Source organism: Myxocyprinus asiaticus, chromosome 46 (assembly GCF_019703515.2).
Source record: "Myxocyprinus asiaticus isolate MX2 ecotype Aquarium Trade chromosome 46, UBuf_Myxa_2, whole genome shotgun sequence".
NCBI lineage: Eukaryota > Metazoa > Chordata > Actinopteri > Cypriniformes > Catostomidae > Myxocyprinus > Myxocyprinus asiaticus.
Genome location: NC_059389.1, coordinates 4,140,110 through 4,160,783, shown reverse-complemented (window position 1 = coordinate 4,160,783; position 20,674 = coordinate 4,140,110). Strand labels below are relative to the sequence as shown.

General features: G+C 37.0%; 1 protein-coding gene across 2 annotated transcripts in view; it reads right to left on the bottom strand.

Moving 5' to 3' along the window:
* LOC127435797 (epidermal growth factor receptor kinase substrate 8-like protein 2) overlaps nt 1-18,276 on the bottom strand; it is a 64,149-nt gene extending 45,873 nt beyond the window's left edge. The window contains exon 1 of one of the 2 annotated variants that reach the window (XM_051689505.1): nt 18,043-18,276. The gene's annotated coding sequence lies outside the window, so the exon portion shown is untranslated. Of the gene's footprint in view, nt 1-10,549; nt 10,957-18,042 lie in introns of those variants that run through there. The other variant, XM_051689506.1, reaches the window with a different exon arrangement.
* Between the last annotated feature and the right edge of the window lie 2,398 nt (nt 18,277-20,674).

The window sequence follows — 20,674 nt, the reverse complement described above, 5'->3', positions numbered from 1 at the left end:
AAAATAAGGTGCATTTCAAACTGTTCTGAGACCAGTGCAGACAGACAGCACACTGGAGGTTAAGTCATTCACTAAATAGGGAGCAAGGGAGCATCTACAGCTATATCTACAGTTCAGTTTCAGGCTGCAGATGATGTTTGGATCACTCAACATGTTTGACAGACATGTGACAATGATAATCAGTACATAGAATCAGAATTTATCATGTGTAATTTTATTTTAACATGGCTGGCGGTGATTGGATCACAACTTAGTCCTGCTGTACACATACGTGGACATACATTTTTAGGAAAACTATTTGTCCTTTTTTTTTTTGCTTGTTTATTAGGTATATTGTGAGTAAAAAATTATGCTTAAAAATATGTTAATAAACTTTATCAAACGCCTCACTAAGCCTGTATAACACTGTAACAGTGGTGTGATGAATCGCACTGTTGTTTTGTTTGTAAAAGCTCTTCAGTCTGCTGTCCCGTAAAGATGCTGGACCAGACAACAGCCAGCTGGCAGACCAGCCTGAAACAAGACCTGCCTCTCCTCTGGACACAGACATTTTTCAATTGCTTAATTAATTACACACAAACGAACTCCCTGGCCCGACACTAATCTGCTGAAAGATGCTCTCTAGACGACTAGGCAGTGTTTATAACTGTACGCAAATAAAACAATACGCCGCATGTAAAAATCTGTACCAAAGAAAACATTGTTTGTAAACAAGCAGAACCTTATTTGCATGTAAGTGACATTTTAGCAACTGTTCAGCAGTGTGCAACACTGATATGAGGAACTCCTGGAATATAGGTCGAATAGATATATTAATGTGTCTATAAAAGGGCATGGATGACGGGGAGGTTTGGCAGGGTCTTACACCCCTAATTAAGCATTTTGCTGCTAATGACTACACTGAACCAATTAATCAATGAAGTACTTAATATTGTGTAGAGGACGTTTGGCTAACTGTGCAGAAGACAAACTGGGTTTACCAGAGAAGATTTCAACAGATTGCGTAGCCGAAAATAGAAATTCATTTTTAAAAAGTTGACCCTACTTAGTCACAGTAGCGGTTTTAACCACCACACATTGCGTGGGGCCCCGGACGTCAGGGGGAGCCCTCCGTCCCAAGTAGGAAAGCTCAACAAAAACCGCTTGAGAACATGTTGTTCTGAGTACACGCATGTATACGCTGTTGTCTGCGGCCTCAGAGCGGTTCATGAAGCCGCCGGGTTCGGGTCAATAGGACTTTGGGTTCTGGTTTGTAATTTATGAAAAAATACACAGGCCTTCCGAACTTGTTTCATCCACACACTTTCACTCACACAGATACGTGCGAACGGATGACTTAGGGGCCGTTCACACTGAAAGTGTCCTTGAGTACTGCACCACGTCTCTTCAGTGTCTCACGCAGGACCGGCACATTTTTAGACACTGTGTCAAGTTAAAAATAACTTCAGGTCTCAAAAACGCATGTCAAGACACCTGCGTTCTGTGACTGCTACAATGTTTAACATTATTCCAGACTGTTCTGCACCAAGCAAACTTTCAGCGCTTGATAAACGGCAATGTTTTATTCCTTCTGCTATAGTGTGCTGAGGGGCCACCGTGCCTTGTATGTTTACTGTTACTGTTACGAATGTTGCCTACAATGCTTACATAAAATACAGCCTTTTGTAACATGGTGAACAATACACTGCAGTGTCAGAATATAAGCTCCAGATGAAAGTAAGTAAATAAGACCTCTGGTCTGATGAAACAAAAATATAACTGTTTGGCCTTAATGACCATTGTTATGTTTGGAGGAAAAAGGGTGAGGCTTGCAAGCCGAAGAACACCATCCCAACTGTGAAGCTTGGGGGGTGGCAGCATCATGTTGTGGGGGTGCTTAGCTGCAGGAGGGACTGGTGCACTTCACAAAATAGATGGCATCATGAGGAAGGAAAATGATGTGGATATATTGAAGCAACGGCTCAAGACATCAGCCAGGAAGTTAAAGCTCGGCCACAAATGGGTTTTCCAAATGGACAATGACCACAAGCATACCTCCAAAATTGTGGCAAAATGGCTTAAGGACAACAAAGTCACGGTATTGGAGTGGCCATCACAAAGCCCTGACCTCAATCCAATAGAAAATTAGTGGGCAGAACTAAAAAAGCGTGTGTGAGCAAGAAGGTCTACAAACCTGACTACAAGGTCTGTCTGGAGGAATGGGCCAAAATTCCAGCAACTTATTGTGAGAAGCTTGTGGAAGACTACCCAAAACATTTGACCCAATTTAAACAATTTAAAGGCAATGCTGCCAAATACTAACAAAGTGTATGTAAACTTCTGACCCACTGGGAATGTGATGAAAGAAATAAAAGCTGAAATAAATCATTCTCTCTACTATTATTCTGATATTTCACATTCTTAAAATAAAGTAGTGATCCTAACTGACCTAAGACAGGGAATGTTTTCTATGATTAAATGTCAGGAATTGTGAAAAACTGAGTTTAAATGTATTTGGCTAAGGTGTATGTAAACTTCTGACTTCAACTGTACTTGGCTACAACAGCTGATAGAATGAATTTAAACTTATGATTTAAAATACATTTATGTGATTTTTAAGCAACATTTTTCAAAATGGGGCCCTGGGTTGGTCGGTTGCTTGGGGCCTCAGAAATTGAAAACCCGCCCCTGCTTAGTCACACAGCATATGCTGTATACAGTGTCCATACATAACAAAAAACTAAATGTAAACAACCTCAGCTGTGCGAGTGTGATGAGTTCTCTACAATAGAGAAAACACAGATATGAAAATGAACACGTACGCCATGATAGTATGATCATAATGGTATAACCATAAAATCTTAAAGTCACTTTCATGACGAGATGTGGATCAGCTTAAAGGAACTTTGCACTCTTGATAGAAAAATCTACCTGCTGGTACTTTGAAAATCTTTGAGGAAGGTCTGTCAGACGTGGATGAGATGATGCCAACCTAGGCATATCATACAGATTATGAATGATGAATGAAACTACTTGAACAAATGAAACTCATTTGATGATTGTTTACTCTTCAAATCCAGTGAAGAGTAACTGGTTTTAACATCTTCAAACCCTATAAATGTCTCTGAAATTGGTCTAAGAAGTATGCTAGTATTCCATTGAGAACATGTGTTTGTGTAAATGAGTAAGAGTGAATGACAGACGGTCTGGTTTTATTACAGTACTTCTCAATGACATAGCTGCACATCCAGAGCTTGTAATCTGTGGTGTATCTCTTATCTCAGTGTTTTATTCAATTGGCCTAATTTGGCCGATATCTGGTGTCGACAGGATTTGAAGTGTTTGTTTTTTTTCATTGTTCCAAGAAAGCAAAACTGACCCACTTGTGGCATTTTTGTGACTTTGGTTTCTTGGCAAATCTCATCTGAAACTGAAAGGGACACATGTGAGATTAATGGAGTCTACAGGAGAAAAATCTGAGAAGCAAGAAGAAACTACAGAGATATTATGGAGATCTCATTTGTGATGTGTGTTTTTAAATAATGAAGTACACTAAAAATGGTCAAATTAGTTTTGGTGATGGGACCACTGCAATATAATAAATCATAGATATTTTGGGGACGAGGCGTCCCGTAAACCATGTCCCCAAAATGTAATTTCCTCTGCTGGTCGATATTAAGAGATACATTCTGTGGGAAGGGTAAATAAGAGACTTTCCCTCAGACAGTCATCTTACTGTCGTCCACACAAAAGATGCACTGTCGGAAAAATCCAATACAGCTCAACAACCGTTTACTGCAAAAACGGTTAAACCTTAAACACAAAAGTGTTTGGTAAGTTTAGGTTTTTGTCTTCTGCCTAAAAATTCTGCATAAATGCTGCATCAGAGCCGCTTTCCTGTTGGCATGATACACACAGGAATTAACTTATAATTAATCATTTGTGTTGTATATTTATATTTAGTTGCATATTTAGTATGCAAATAAATACAAGAAAGAAAACCAATGATTCAAATACGATTCAGTGTCCAAATATTATAATGTTATCGGAAAAAACGTAACCCTTGTGAGTCAATTTACAAGTTACTCAGAAAAATGTCAGTGTCAAAAAACTGCCATAAAAATATTATATATTAATATTATTTTCCACTTTCACTGACTTTTTAACCAACATCAGTCCTGATCATAACTACCAAATATTCATTCATTTTCAGGATTTTAACTCATTTAATGCCAGTTTGTTTACATAATGCCACTGTTGTTTTTACACACACACACACACACACAAATTTCTCAATACACACATTCAAAACACACTCTGACATCCATACCAACACACCCACACAATTTTAGCTGCATCATTTATTCAACTGGCCTGCAGTGCTCTATAATACAGCAAACAGAAAATAGGAAAAAAGCATGTATTTGCTCCATAGGCTAAACATGAGAAAAATGGCGCCATCTGGTGGAAAATATTACAAATGTAAATTTTGAAGCCAGTGCTCCGTAATGAAAGCATAATATCATAGAATTAATGATTTTATGCTTCAATGGCACTGGGATCAAATATTGCAGTTTTAATGGGTTTCAATGGGGCCATTTTTGTCCTGAAGGTCCTGAGTGTAACTATTTTGTGTACACAGTGTATTATAGATGTATTATAGGAACTGAGGTTGAAATATCAAAACTCCCCAAAAATACACACCTTTGGCAAAATGTATGCTGTTGGCATTAACACTGCCAAAATGACCAAAAAAACTAAAATGAAAAAGACAAAAATGTCCCGAAGGTCATACAAGGGTTAAAGAGCTATTTTCAAACTTTAATCTTACACTTCTTATAAAGTATAAAGTAGTCTATAAAGTCCACTTCCACTGTATGGAAAAAAGATACAATGAAAGAGAATGGTGACTAAATGTTGAGGCTAAACATTCTGTCTAACATCTATTAGACAGCAAGAAAGTCCTACTGGTTTGGAACAACATGAGGGTGAGTAAATGATGACAGAACTTTCATTTTTGAGGGAATTGTCAAAATACTTTTATACTTAGGATTATGGATTTAGAAAAAAACAGACCAGTGCGTTGCATGCATTGTAATAAATGTTGGCAACTGTCGGTTGCATAATAACTGTATTTGTGTTAAACTATCTGTACCAATGATCCTCACTGGTCCATTAAGCTCAAAGAGACAGAACTAGACAAACGCACTCACAACAACACAAATCAAATGCATTACAACAGATCACTTAAGCAAAGACAATAAACAACCCCACCTGACCAATCAGAGCTGTCTGTAAAATTCTCAACAGACCATTTAGAGTCATACAAATGCTGTGGAGTCCTAATGCAATGACCTGAAAGCTGTTACATCAGTGCAATTCTGATCCTGTTCTTACAGACATATCTCAGAGCATTTGACTGAGTAAAGCTTCTGTCAGTACACATAACTATACATGTGGCACTTGTTTAGCTGATATCACAAAAAAAAGGTGTTCACTGGCATACGTCCGACAAGCAGCAATACTTAACTCCATCACAATAAAATATAACACATCAAATCCACCTTCTTCCAGAATATTGTCTAATTATGCAAGTGAAAACAAATTAAACCGAAACGTTTTTTATAGTAGTTTGCTGTGTACAGTAGGAATTAGTTCTGGCACTACACAGCAAAAAAGTCATTTTCCTAATCAGCATTTTTATCTTTTTCCAGTAAACATCCTTAAAACAAAATGTGTTTACTTGAGAAGCAAAATGACATAAGAAATTAGATGATGTTTTCAGAGAAATCTTACAAATTGTTGTGGAGTTTATTCTTAAACATTGGAGTAAGAAAAACAAACTTGTTTTCCCTTTGAATTAAGTAATTCAGGTAAATGCATCTTATTTAAGGTTGTTTTACTAGAAAACAAGACAAAAATATTTTTTAAATATTTTTATTATTAAATATATTTGCAGTGGAGTCAACATTGTCCCATGACAACTCATAATAATTAATACAAGATGTCAAACTCGTAAGATATTGTATGACATGGCTCAAATAAATATCCTTTTTTTTTCCCATAGGGACCAAACAGTCAAATGAATTTCAGACTGATAAAATACAGGCAGCAAATTTTAACTAGCCTCCTACTTTTCTTTAAGAAAGGAAATCTCAGTGAACAAATTTGTTTACTTATTCTGTGATTATTTATGTAATACAAATGACTGATAATAATCTGTAATTCTTCCCTCATCTTGTTCAAAACCCTTGTGTTTTGCTATTATTGTTAGGTTTAGTTTTGGGGTTAGGGATTGCGGTTAAATTTAGGAAAAATCATAAGAACACTCTTTAAAAACCCAGTGCTTCTCTGTCTTCTATAGTGCACAACAATGACTTTCCTATTTATATCATGGATCGTTTTAGGGTTCTGGTGAAGGGTTAAACATAGGGAAAAACATAAAAACATTGTTTCTTGGTTCATTTATTTTTCATATAAGTCATATGTTTCTGTCTGAGCCAACTTGTACTATTATTACGACTTGCAATGAGACAAACGTGGGTCAAATGTTTTGGGTAGTCTTCCACAAGCTTCTCACAATAAGTTGCTGGAATTTTGGCCCATTCCTCCAGACAGAACTGGTGTAACTGATTCAGGTTTGAGGCCTCCTTGCTCGCACATGCTTTTTCAGTTCTGCCCAAAATTTTTCTATTGAACTGAGGTCAGGGCTTTATGATGGCCACTCCAATACCTTGACTTTGTTGTCCTTAAACCATTTTGCCACAATTTTGTCCATTGTCCATTTGGAAGACCCATTTGCGACCGAGCTTTAACTTCCTGACTGATGTCTTGAGCCGTTGCTTCAATATATCCACATAATTTTCCTTCCTCATGCTGCCATCTATTTTGTGAAGTGCACCAGTCCCTCCTGCAGCTAAGCACCCCCACAACATGATGCTGCCACCCCCATGCTTCACGGTTGGGATGGTGTTCTTCGGCTTGCAAGCCTCACCCTTTTTCCTCCAAACATAACAATGGTCATTATGGCCAAACATTTTTGTTTCATCAGACAAAAAGTAAGATCTTTGTCCCCATCTGCACTTGCAAACTGTAGTCTGGCTTTTTTTATGGCAGTTTTGGAGCAGTGGCTTCTTCCTTGCTGAGCAGCCTTTCAGGTTATGTCGATATAAAACTCATTTTACTGTGGATATAGATACTTGTCTACCTGTTTCCTCCAGCATCTTTACAAGGTCCTTTGCTGTTGTTTTGGGATTGATTTGCACTTTAGCACCAAACTACGTTCATCTCTAGGAGACAGAATGCGTCTCCTTCCTGAGTGGTATGATGGCTGCGTGGTCCCATGGTGTTTATACTTGCGTACTATTGTTTGTACAGATGGACGTGGTACCTTCAGGCATTTGGAAATTGCTCTCAAAGATGAATCAGACTTGTGGAGGGCCAACATTTTTTTTCTGAGGTCTTGGCTGATTTCTTTAGATATTTCCATGATGTCAAGCAAAGAGGCACTGAGTTTGAAGGTAGGTTTTAAAATACATCCACAGGTACACCTCCAATTCAGGACACCTCCTATCAGAAGCTAATTGGCTAATTGTCTAAAGGCTTGACATCATTTTCTGGAATTTACTACGCTGCTTAAAGGCACAGTTAACTTAGTGTATGTAAACTTCTGACCTGCTGGAATAGTGATATAGTCAATTAAAAGTGAAACAATCTGTCTATAAACAATTGTTGGAAAAATTACTCATGTCGTGCAAAAATTAGATGTCCTAAACGACTTGTCAAAACTATAGTTTGCTAATATTAAATCTGTGGAGTGGTTAAAAGATTAGTTTTAATGACTTCAACCTAAGTTTATGTAAATTTCTGACTTCAACTGTAGATAGGTAGATGGATGGATGGATGGATGGATGGATGGATAGATGCCTACTGAATCAAGTTAAAATTGTTTTTAGTTTAGAAATTAAAGGTGCTGAAAGCAATTCTCAGCCATTCTACTTCCACAAGACTGAGCCCTTTAATTAGCCACGCCCCTTCTTTCCAAAACCCAGAACTCCAAAGATACCAAAAGAGTTTATTGAGAGCAGAAACAGTTGTTAAAAACAACAGCAGCAAAATAGCGCCCTCAACTGACAACTGTTATGAACAACATGGCATAAAAATGGCATTATCCCTCAATAATTCGCTGCATCTACAATACTATGAGAACACGCAAAATGATTGACAGGCAGAAAGCGTCAGAGACCGTGGCCCGCAGATACATTTTTGTTTGCTGTTTGCAGTGTCTAGAGCTGTCACAGAGACCAGTGAGATATCTCACGACACTTGTTTAAGTTGTATCTTTCAGGGAGTAGGAATACCTTTCCATGTAAAAATTGCTTACAGCACCATTAACCAACATATAGACTTCTTTTAGCCAACAAGACAAAAAGGTCACTTAAAAGGCTTTATTTTAGTTAGGATGCCTATGTAGACAGTTCACTAGCTTTTAGAACAGAGCTACTGTAACCACTTCAAAAGGCATTTCCCATGGGTTGTGTTTTGTCAAGGTACATTCCTTTGGTGAGTTTAAATAGCCGGAACGGCTGCTGTCTTAAAACTTGATTTCCACAGAGAGCACATTCATTGACAGTCCTGTGGTATATGACACACCTGAGCGGATGAATGGACAAGCATTTTGTGCCCGTTCCAAAAGAACATTTCGTCTCACAACGCCTCTATTTAAAGCCACGTCACACACCTCCACCACTCCTGGATTCATTTCTAACTTTCTTTAAGCAATCGTTGGCGTTTCCACCCAGTCCACCTTTCATTTGGATTCTAGGATTGTTTGTCATCTGCAGAAAAATCTTGTTTGTCCAGCCTGTTTTGTTTAGTCGCCACAGTTTGTGTGTAGTGAGTTCATTCCCCGAGATGTATTGTTCTGTGATGAGCAAATAATTACTTTGAAATATAGTTCAGATATAGTGACTGTGGTTAATACTGTAATTTTCCAGGTCATTAAAGATTGTGGAACATGGCCATACATGCTTCATATAAGATAAAACATGAATTGAGCTTCATATTTTAAGGGTGCTTGTTTAAAAAAACACAACTCATGAAGTTCACAGTCAAAACAAGCGTCTGAATCCAGCAACCTGAACTAACTCTAATCTATCACTGCGTCAGAGTGCAGTTGCATGTATTGTTTTAGTTGTTTTTTTAAGTAGCAACTTTGTCTCAGATGTTTCTCCTAAAATTCCATAAGAGAAATAAAAATAGATACTAATGAGACAATTGTTATACACTCACTGAGCACATTATTAGAAACACTATGGTCCTAATAAAGTGCCCAACGTGGTCTTCTGCTGTTGTAGCTCATCTGCCTCAAGGTTCGATGTGTTGTGCATTCTGAGATGCTATTCTGCTCACTACAATTGTACAGAGCGGTTATCTGAGTTACCGTAGACTTTCTGTCAGCTTGAACCAGTCTGGCCATTCTCCGTTGACCTATCTCATCAACAAGGCATTTCCGTCCGCAGAACTTTTTGTTTTGGCACCATCCTGAGTAAACTTTAGAGACTGGTGGCGTGAAAATCCCAGGAGATCAGCAGTTACAGAAATACTCAAACCAGCCCATCTGGCACCAACAATCATGCCACGCTCCAAATCACTGAGATCACATTTTTCCCCATTCTGATGGTTGATGTGAACATTAACTGACTGCACTTGAACAAGCATGCAAATGTAGTTGTTATGTAATGCAAACGTTAAAATGTATCGCCTTACAAATAATCCGCTATAGTAAGCGTGTTTATATGTCATAAGATAACATTGTGTGAGGAACAGGGTGGAAAGTAAGTGTTTATGAACTGATAATCTGCCGATTTACTCATGATTTGTGTGAAAGTGAATAAAAGTCGTTGTTGTAGCGCCCCTAGTGTTCATTTCACCAGGAAACTTCTGCGATATGTACAACGAGCCATGTTAAGATCAACTGGCAAAAATGAAGGTGATTTTATGAGACCAGGTTGAAAATGAATATGGATAGCATAGCTCAGATAATTTGATCTTGGGAGAATTTAATGAGAAATGACATTGAGATCTCTTCTGAAACACTAGAAGAGACACAGGTGAGATTACTTGGGTCTTTACCTCAGGAGAAAAATGTGAAAAAGCAGGAGACTTTAGCGAATTTAGGAGACTTTAGAGTCTCCATGTGCTCTCCATTTAATCTCAATGTCGTCTAGGAAAAACAATTGGGATTTTAGAGAGATCTTATTTGCAATTTTTCTTTCTCATGGGCTGACTTCTAAAATCCTAATTCAGGACATCATTTCTCAAATGTGGACAGGCAAAAAAACCACAAAAGGCCTTGTTCATGAAATACCAATGTTTAATTCAGTGCAGAGTTTTACATAAGAATCATTTAACAAATGATTTACACCACAATTTGTTCTGCTCGAGTTTAATTAATGAGGCTCAATGAACAGCAAAAAGTGGTCAAAAATGTTCACAGTGTTACTCACAGCCATGAACGGTTTCCCTTTTAAATGTAAGTGTGTGTGTGTGTGTGTGTGTGTGTGTGTACCTGGAGACGTGCCAACAACGAGCAAAGTCTAGTGTCCATGAAAACAGCGTTGCATTCTTGAATCAACAATTTGTCAAAAGACAGAAAGTGTCATTTTAGAACAGTAAGTAAACAAGGAAAGGATCCCAAATCCAAAGGTTTCCCCTATCAGGAGTCTCGCTGCGCTGGTGTTATGGTTGGATGGCTGTTGAACACGCTGACGTTTCACCTCATGATAAACAAACATGAGCATTAATAGCGAGAAGGAAGTCAAGGAGATCTGAGAAGGTGAAGTTTACAAAATTGAAAGCGTGCAAAAATCAGGCTCACAAGAGACACAAAACTGAGACCCACATGACCTAATAAGAACATGACAGGTTTCATTTCAAATTAAATTTCCTAAAATTGAATTGAATTTAAACAAAGGAGGAGGAGGGCGGGGCCGAATCGGGCTAATTAGCCGAGGAGAGGGATAAAAGCAGCCGGATTCGGCAGTTCGAGAGTTTTCATTAAACATTATTTTGATTGTTCAGCCGGTTCCCGCCTCCTCCTTGCCCACATAACCCTGTTACAGTAGAATACATGATTTACGGCCCCGTAACGAGTCATTGTGAAGGAGAAATGTGAGGTGCTGAGTGTATGTGTTGTGTGCAGAGTTGGGAGGGTTACTTTTGAAATGTATTCCACTACAGATTACAGAATACATGCTGTAAAATGTAATTTATAACGTATTCTGTTAGATTACTCAAGGTCAGTAACGTATTCTAAATACTTTGGATTACTTCTTCAGCACTGGTAGATTTTTTCACTTGTTTTGACTATAAAAACTCTGCCAGTACAGTAAGACAAAATACACGTTAAAAATACATTCTCTGAAAAAACTCAATATCTTATGCAGTGTTGTTTCTAAAACAAGATAAATCTAATTGATCTTGTTTGAAGGATTTTTAGATATTTTTACAGGAAAACAATACAAAAATTATTATCAATAATACGATTTTTGCCCAAATATCAAAGGTCTTACTAGAAAAAAAGCAATTATGATCCAACGTGAATTTTCTTGATAAAAAATATGATCGTGTCTGGTAACATGTGCATGTAAAATGGCTAGAAATAGCATTTTAGCTTAGCGTAAAGCTGACAATTTACACAAGGTTTATTTCTATTTCTTCTGCTCCAAACTTACTTCAAACTTACTTCTCTGTCTGCTCGTATGAATGTAACACATCATAAGAAAGTGTTTCATCGCTGTTCAAATGCACTTTGGATCGCATCATTTATATGTACAAATGTTTTCCATCTGAAAGGACTAAATATTAAATGAAACAAATGACAATAAAATGCAAAGTAATCTCTTCAGTAATCAAAATACTTTTTGAATGTAACTGTATTCTAAATACCAATGATTTAAATTGTAACTGTAGTGGAATACAGTTATTATATTTTGTATTTTAAATACGTAATCCCGTTACATGTATTCCGTTACTCCCCAACACTGGTTGTGTGTAACAACAAACAAAAAATAAATTTATTTTGAATTTGTTGAGCAAAAAAGTGTTTTAGAAAGTAACTCAAAAGTAAAGTAATTAGTAATGTAATTACTTTTGCAATTAAGTAATTAGTTAATTAATCTGATTACAATTTTTAGATAAATAAATTAGTAATTTGTAATGGATTACTATTTTTAAGTAACTTAAACTGTCCTTTTCTTTAAAAAAAATCAAAAATTGCAGTTCCAGTGAGGCATTTACAATGGAAGTCAATGGGGCCAATGTTTGGAGGGTTTAAAGGCAGAAATGTGAAGCTCATAAATTTACATTAATTCTTCTGTTAAAACCTGTGTATTATTTGAGCTGTAAAGTTGTTTAAATCGTAGTTTTTACAGTGATTTTAGAGTTTTAAGGTTTGTTGACATTACAACATCATGGCAATGAAGTTGTAAAATTGGCTATAACTTTACACAGAAAAGGTTAGTAAGTGATTTTATCGCACTACAATTATGTTTACATGCAAATTCTCACTGTTTCAAAAGTATAGCCACAAGACAAACATTATGTTTATGTCTTGTGTCAATACTTTTGAAACAGTGAGTATTTTTATGTTTACGGATTGGCCCCATTGACTTCCATTGTAAGTGTCTCACTGGAACCCAGATTTGTGCTTTTTTTAAAGAAAACGAGGGACGAGTCTAAATGTATTTTTGTGGTGATCAACATTATGCCACAAATGCTGTCAATTGATCTTCACTTGTATTGAACCCGGAATATTCCTTTACTACTACATTTCATTTCTTAGTATTAATTACCCATCAACATGTTATACACACAACATTTAGGGTATTTCCAGAAACATTACATGATATTAACAATCAATGTTTGAAATGCCACCTAGAAATTTGCATTTGATATATGTATTTTTTATTATGTTCATAAATTATCATATTATGAACAATGTGTGGACATTTTGTGGTGCTTTATGGCCCATTTAAAATCTGTTTTGATGGCTGTATTATTTGTTTTGACAGTATTTGACCTATGTACTTTAGTTGAACTTCAGTTGTAATAAACAGACACAGATAGTCAAAATTACTGATGGAATTGTTTATATTTTGTCACAACACTTCTTGAACCAAAGGCATTCCTAAAGTGTGTGTCTATACTGAATTGCAGTTCAATAAAATCCACTTCAGTATCCAAGGGGTGTGGCCAATTAAATTCAAATACCAACTCATGAATTGAAAAGAAGCCAATTCTTAAATTCTGTGTCAGAGTCCACATTAACTAAAACATGCAAGTAGTCAATCAAGAACGCACAAACCGAAACAAACAGGTCTCTCACATCTAAATCCAAGAAATCATATACCTTAATGTCCACATCAGTTTCCAAGCAATTTTACAACAACAAACCACATTACTTCAGCACACCACAGAAAGAGCAGTGCTGTCTTTTTTACAAGGAACATGAGCATGTAATTAATTTGCTTTCACTTAGGTGACCGAACAAAAACAATAAGCCTCAGATGGGACTGAGTCCAGTTAGACTCCTCTTTTGTACATTGTACAAATTGGTTCAGTAATGCAAAATAATAATAATTCCAATAAGGGTCACCTTGACCAATCAGATTTCACCCCATTCCAGGCTTGATTAAAGGAATAGTTCACCCAAAAATGTTAATTTTGTCATCATTTATTCAGAGAATAAAAGTTATCGTATGTCTTCAGAAGACTTGGAAGACTTACTTTTATGGTGCTTTTGCATCCTTTTAAATAGGTATGTCCCGATATCACTATTGGTACTGGAATGGGGTCCGGTCATGTACTCGTGCTCATAAAAATGCTCCGATACCAAAACCGATACATATGATGTACGAATGTCATTCCGTAAACATTCAGCATACAAATTAAAATCACATCATGTCCTAGTGAGATGATTATTTTAGGCAAAAGCTGCAATTTAATTAGATAAATATATAGTTTGCATATACAGTGTTTTAAATGTGAGTGCTTGTGAATGTGTGGAGCCGGTGTTGTGCTGGCATGAAGACACAAAGTGCTCAAACCCTTTAGAGATTCTCATACACGGAAAACACCATCATAAGCATGGCACGCTCTGTTTGTAGCAGATGACCGCAAGCAGAGCGCTAATTCACTTTGTAGCGTGCAGCACATACAGACTATATATTTACTGAATTATATAGCAGGCTTTTGCAGTTTAATAATCACTTTGAGTCACATAGTTACCGGCTTTTCCATAGTGGTAAGCTAATTTTACAACGTCAGAGCTCCTTGGTCATAACAACCCAGAAACACTTCAAAATAAAAGCTCAGCCAAAATAAAAGCTCAGTTTAATTTAATTAGAGGTTGACCGATGTGTTAGTTTTACCGATTAATCGTTACCGACGTATTTATTTTTCTCCCAGTTTGGAATGCCCAATTCCCAATGTGCTTTTAAGTTCTCGTGGCATAGTGATTTGCCTCAGTCTTGGTGGCAGAGGACGAAACCCAGCTGCCTCTGCGTCTGAGACCGTCAACCCGCGCATCTTATCACATGGCTTGTTGAGCACGTTGCCACGGCAACCATGCTCAACTCACCACGTGCCCCTCCAAGAACGAATCACATTATAGCAATCACGAGGAGGTTACCCCATGTGACTCTACCCTCCCTAGCAACCAGGCCAATTTGGTTGCTTAGGAGACCTGGCTGGAGTCACTCAGCACGCCCTGGAATTAGAACTAGTGAACTAGCGAACTCCAGGGGTGGTAGCCAGTGTCTTTTACCACTGAGCTACCCCTGCTGATATTTTTCTTTATTTAATTCCCACATTATTCTAGAGAAATGTAGAACACTGTACCAGTGCAAAGTCTCCGCATTTCAAAATAAGAGTCCCTGGACCCTTCTTTTTTTTTCTAGTTTTAATTGGGATTTTGGTTGCACAATAAACTCCATCTGTGATTTTATTTATTTTGGACTCTTATAGCCTCTGTGTCTGTGCACTTCATATTAAGGAAAGGCTAAGATTTTTTTTTTACATTATATAAATCGATTTTAAAAACTATCAGACGATTAATCTGTTATCAGCCTTTTCCACCACCTTTGTTATCGGAATTGGCAAAATCCACTATTTTGGATAACTCCCCCCTCTTTTATTACAACGACAACAACAACAAAACGCAGTTACAGTGAGGCACTTACAATGGAAGTGAATGGGGCCAGTACATAAACATTAAAATACTCACCATTTCAAAAGTATAGCTGCAAAACGTAAACATAATACATGTTAACATGATTTTAGTGTGATAAAACCCTTATATGTGTAAAGTTATATCCAATAATAGACCGCAGAACCGGTAGAGATCCTGGTTTGAATCGAGTCCACCCTCTTGTAAACTCTGCGCTTACACTCAGCTCTGATCTATGGAAGCTTTAAAAGCTATAAACAAAAAAATCAGCCCCCCGTGACCATTAAGCTTACCTTTATTGACTTCAGTAAATTATGTAATGCCTCCTCAAACAGATGTGCAAACCGAGATAATGTCCGTGGGACCTTTGCCCTGCAGGGGAGAATTGGCTTTATAATGCGAATCAAACATAACTGCCGAGCAAAAAGCCTGAGTAGCCACTAAAGTGAGTCATTCAGTCCATCCGTAATGGGGCATAAAGGACTGTGGGCCACATGATAAATGTGTTTTAAGGTATTGTAATGAGGGCAGACAGAGTAACAAGAGGGACGTTTATGTCGCTTGTTTGCCATCCAGAAGTTAGATAGTAGAGTGAAGGTTTACATTTGTGATTGATCGAGCAATCCTATTCGGATCACACTGACATTATTGTTTTAAAATGCAGTTAGGACACGCCCACCTGGAACTGGTTCTGATTGTCAAACTTCACCCAAAGAAAAGAGAAAAATATAACAACACTAAAGAACATACCGTAGAGATATAACAACATGCAACACAAATATTTGATAACTGTGCCAAGTATCAACTGTAGTTTGTTGTAGTTGTAAGTTGCAATGTCGATCAACTGCAATGGGCACATATTTTGGTCTGTAGTCAAATATGTTGTAAAACTAGGTGCATGTACAAGGTCAAATGTATGTTGCAAAACCGGTCACATTCACACATGGACTATTTAGTCAAAACTATATACCTACATTTTTACCAAATTTTCTTTATTAAAACGTAAAAAAAAAAAACATTAAACAACTCTTAAAGGAATATTCCAGGTTCAATACAAGTTAAGCTCAATCGACAGCATTTGTGGCACAATGTTGATTACCTCAAAAATTTATTTCGACTCGTCCCTCGTTTTCTTTAAAAAAAGCAAAAATCGAGGTTACAGTAAGACACTTACAATGGAAGTGAATCGGGACAATTTTTGGAGGGTTTAGACCGATATATTGGTTTTACAGATTAATCGGTGCCGATAGTTGCTTTTTGGAACTATTGGTTATCGGCAAAAATCTGTTGATAGTTGCCAATCGTTTTTTCATCATTTAGTCACTTAAAAGTAAGAGTCCCCAGTTTGTTTCGGGCTTGTTTATACTTAAAATTCCCACGTCGTGTACCACATATTAATTTTTTTTTTTCTAGTTATTATTAACATTTTGGATGAACAAAAAACTGCATCTGGGTCTTTACCCGCCATAATAAAGAACGTATAAGAAAATGTTATTTACATTCTATAATTAAATTTTAAAAACTATCGACCAATTAATCAGTTATCGGCCTTTCCCATCGGTCAACCTCTAGTTTAAATGCAGAAATTTGAAGCTTATAATTTTATAAAAGCACTTACATTAATTCTTCTGTTAAAACTTGTGTATTATTTGAGCTTTAAAGTCGTTTTTATGGTAGTTTTAGGTTTTTAGGGTTTACCGAGTTCTGTCGTCATGGCAATGAAGTTGTAAAATTGGATATAACTTTACACTGATGATGTTAGTAAGTGATTTAATCACACTAAAATCATGTTAACGCACATATTGTTTACGTTTTGTGGCTATAATTTTGAAACAGTGAGTATTTTAATGTTTACGCACTGGCCCCATTGACTTCCATTGTAAGTGCCTCAATGTAACCTCGATATTTGCTTCTTTTTTTTTTTTTTTTTTTAAAGAAAAGGAGGGGGAGTCGAAATCAATTTTTGTGGTAATCAACATTATGCCACAGATGCTGTCGACTGTGTCGACAGGATATTCCTTTAACATGGTGTTATATAGCTAGAAATGCCACAAAACGGTGGTGTCTTGTTGAGGGTTCTGTCTGACCGGGCAGGACGTTGTTACGGACCATGCGCGACACGGATGGGTTAAGCCGTTGCACGCCGTCTCCAGGATGCAAGCAGGGTCCGAGCTGGGGTGGCAAAGCTCATTTTTTAGGGTGGTACCTGCCACCCCATGCCACCCTTCTGGCCCCGCCCCTGTGTTTGAATTGCATTGCTGTCTGCGCTGTTATATTGCTCAAACTAAGGAAAATATTCATATAGCAGCGAATAATGTGATCCCTAATTTTTAAGCACTATACAACGTTTGTAAATGACATATTAATGAAGGTTATTGTAAAGTGTCACCACATACTCAATGTCACACACAGAGAAGGCTGGCTTGGTATGACAGGCTGTTTTATGTTTTTAATAAACTATAACTGAAAGCAACGCCGAATTCTGGTAAAATGACATTTGTTGACGAAATACCATTTTTTAAATGTATAAATAAGCATGACTAACTTCTCACTTTCATACAACTGAGCCACTTTAGACTTCTAAGAACTTTTATTGCAATAACCAAAAACTACACGCAGGAATATGTTTGCGTATTTGCGTGACGCAACGCCGGGACGCATATGGAGCGTCTGCGCGTATCACTGAAAGTTTCACAGGTGTCCAAACTGCAGGTGTGACGTGACGCGTCGATCACAACGAGGTCTTTCTACTTTCTACGTGAGCGTTCTAGTTTGAAGCGTCGCGTCGCTCTCAGATACCTCGGATGAAAATTAAGATGTAAACGTTCACTCACCCCTCAGCTGAGAGAAAGGTCCGCCGATGATTCCTCGCGTTTCCAAAACTCCTGTGGTAAACTCTTCAAGTCTCCATCTCAATCTGTAAACCGTCACAGGTGTGAAGTTTGCCAAGGCGACGTGGAAGACCTTGTTATATCACTGTAAACGTAAAAACTCTATACAAACGTGTTTTTATGAGGGAGAAAAGTAGACCGGTACAAGTGCGCTCGAGTGAGAGTGACAGGTGAGTGGCGCAGGTGAGTCTACCTGCAGCGCGAGAGGGGGGCGGAGCCTGCATATGAACGCACGCACGCACTGTTAATGCAGTCTTTCTGGATAAACATAAAACAAATGCAGTCATGGGTGGGATATTAATAGGACTTCACCCTGTAGCTCTAAACAAAAGAAAAAGAATAACTTCCTCTATTGCACACGTTATAAAAGCAAGGATACATTCTTGACTCATTTGTCTTGCAATGGACCTCATTACAAAAATAGAAACTATATTATGAAAAATATTATACCTTTATAGGTCACAGCCATGATGCCTGGAGGCAACACTGTGAGTCAATGGGGGGGGGGGGGGAATCAAGGATTTTATTCATTTAAATATGTGCAGTGAAATTAATTGACAATCCATGTTTACTGATGACGGAATCATAAAAATGTTAAAAACAGCAAAATAAATAAATAAATAAAATAAAATAATAACAATAATTGTAAAGGAAAATCCTGGGTTGAATACAAGTTATGCTTAAGCGACAACATTTGTGGCATAATGTTGATTAAAACACAAATTAATTTCGACATATACCTTGTTTTCTTAAAAAATAAAAAATAAAAATGAGGTTACAGTGAGGCACTAACAATGGAAGTCAATGGGGCCAATCCGTAAACGTTAAAATACTCACAGTTTTTTTTTTAAGCATAGCCACAAGACGTTAACAAAAGCATGTTATGATGATTTTAGTGTGATAAATCGCTTACTAACCTTTTCTGTGTAAAGTTATAGCCAATTTTACAACTTTACAACACTGAAAACCCTTTAATTCTGCAAAAATGACAATTTAAACAACTTTTCAGCTCAACTAATACCAGAGTTTTAGCAGAAGAATTAATGTAAGTGCTTTTATAAAATTATAAGCATCACATTTTGTCCATTAAACCCTCCAAAATTTGGCCCCATTCACTTCCATTGTAAGTGCTTCACTTTAAAGGTAAAGAAAGGACGAGTCAAAAAAAATAAGAAATTGTGGTAATCAACATTATGCCACAAATGTCTGTTAATTAAGCTTAACTTGTATTGAACAGAATATTTCTTAATGTAATAGATTTAACTGCTAACTTTAACTAATTGCAGTACTTAAATGTTAAGTACATCCTATAAAAAGTATTTACTTAATAGTAGATACAAAAAAACAAGCATTTGTTCATAACTGTCAAATAAATTACACTAAATGTAAAAAAAAAAAAAGAAAAAAAAAGATGTTTATTCACATTGAAAAAAAAAATATTTTGGATGAATGAAAAATAAGTTTAAGAATGCTTTTCTAAGGTGCATCATTCCAGAAAAATATATAAAATTGATCACCAGGATATTGTGCGGTTTATTTTAAATTCCTATCTTAATTATGAACCATATTATTGCCATCGTAAATGCATCATGTGCTTGCAAAGAAAAGAAAAGGGTTTGTTACCCAATGGCAACATCACGCAACAGAGGGTTAATAGGAAATTCCTGACTGAAATCAGGACAACCATTGAAATATAACAGAATATGTATGCCATCCTTTGACTTTTGTTTTGGAGTGTTTACCAGCCAGCTGCCAAGCAGGCGAATTCCTGTTCCTGGTCCAGTTCTGTAACCCTGTATGATGACAGAGAGGCATGTTGTGAAAGTAAAGCAACAGGGTGGAACATTGGATGGGTTTGAATATCAGCTGGACGCTGAGCATGACTCTTCTCTCTTTCGGCTGAGTCTTAAATCAGGATGGTGGAGATTAAAACCTTGTATTAAAGGAAAATTCTGACATCATTTACTCACCCTCTTGTTGTTCCAAACCTGTATAACTTACTTTCTTCTGTGGAACACAAAAGGAGATGTTAGGCAGAATAATCACCTCAGTCACCATTCACTTTCACTGCATCTTTTTTCCATATATTGAAAGTGAATGGTGACTGAGACTAATTTTCTGCCTAACATCTCCTTTTGTGCTCCATGGAAGTGTCCTTTGTTGTCGTCCCCCCCCCCCTCATTGATATGCAGACAGGTTGCTGAACTGCAGTGCATGCACACAGACAAATAGAGTGTTTGACTTTGGGAACCTTGAGTTTTGGTTTATAATTAACATCAGAGGGCAGAACTATTACACCAGAAAACTCTCACTTGCTCAGGGTTACCTTCACTACTGAAAAAGAGCCAGTTCTAGTCAAATCTTTTCTTTAAATCCATTAAAACGCTTCAAAATAATCACTTATTAAAAAGTAGTATATGACAAAATGGCTTGAAATAATACCTGCTCATTGGTGTGATTGAAAGTTTTATCTCCTGAAGACGAAGAATTTGTGATTTGCATGTTTGAATGTACAGTTTTCAAACAGAGTTGAATGTACAGCTGTCACACAACAACAAACATCATAATTGCAGAT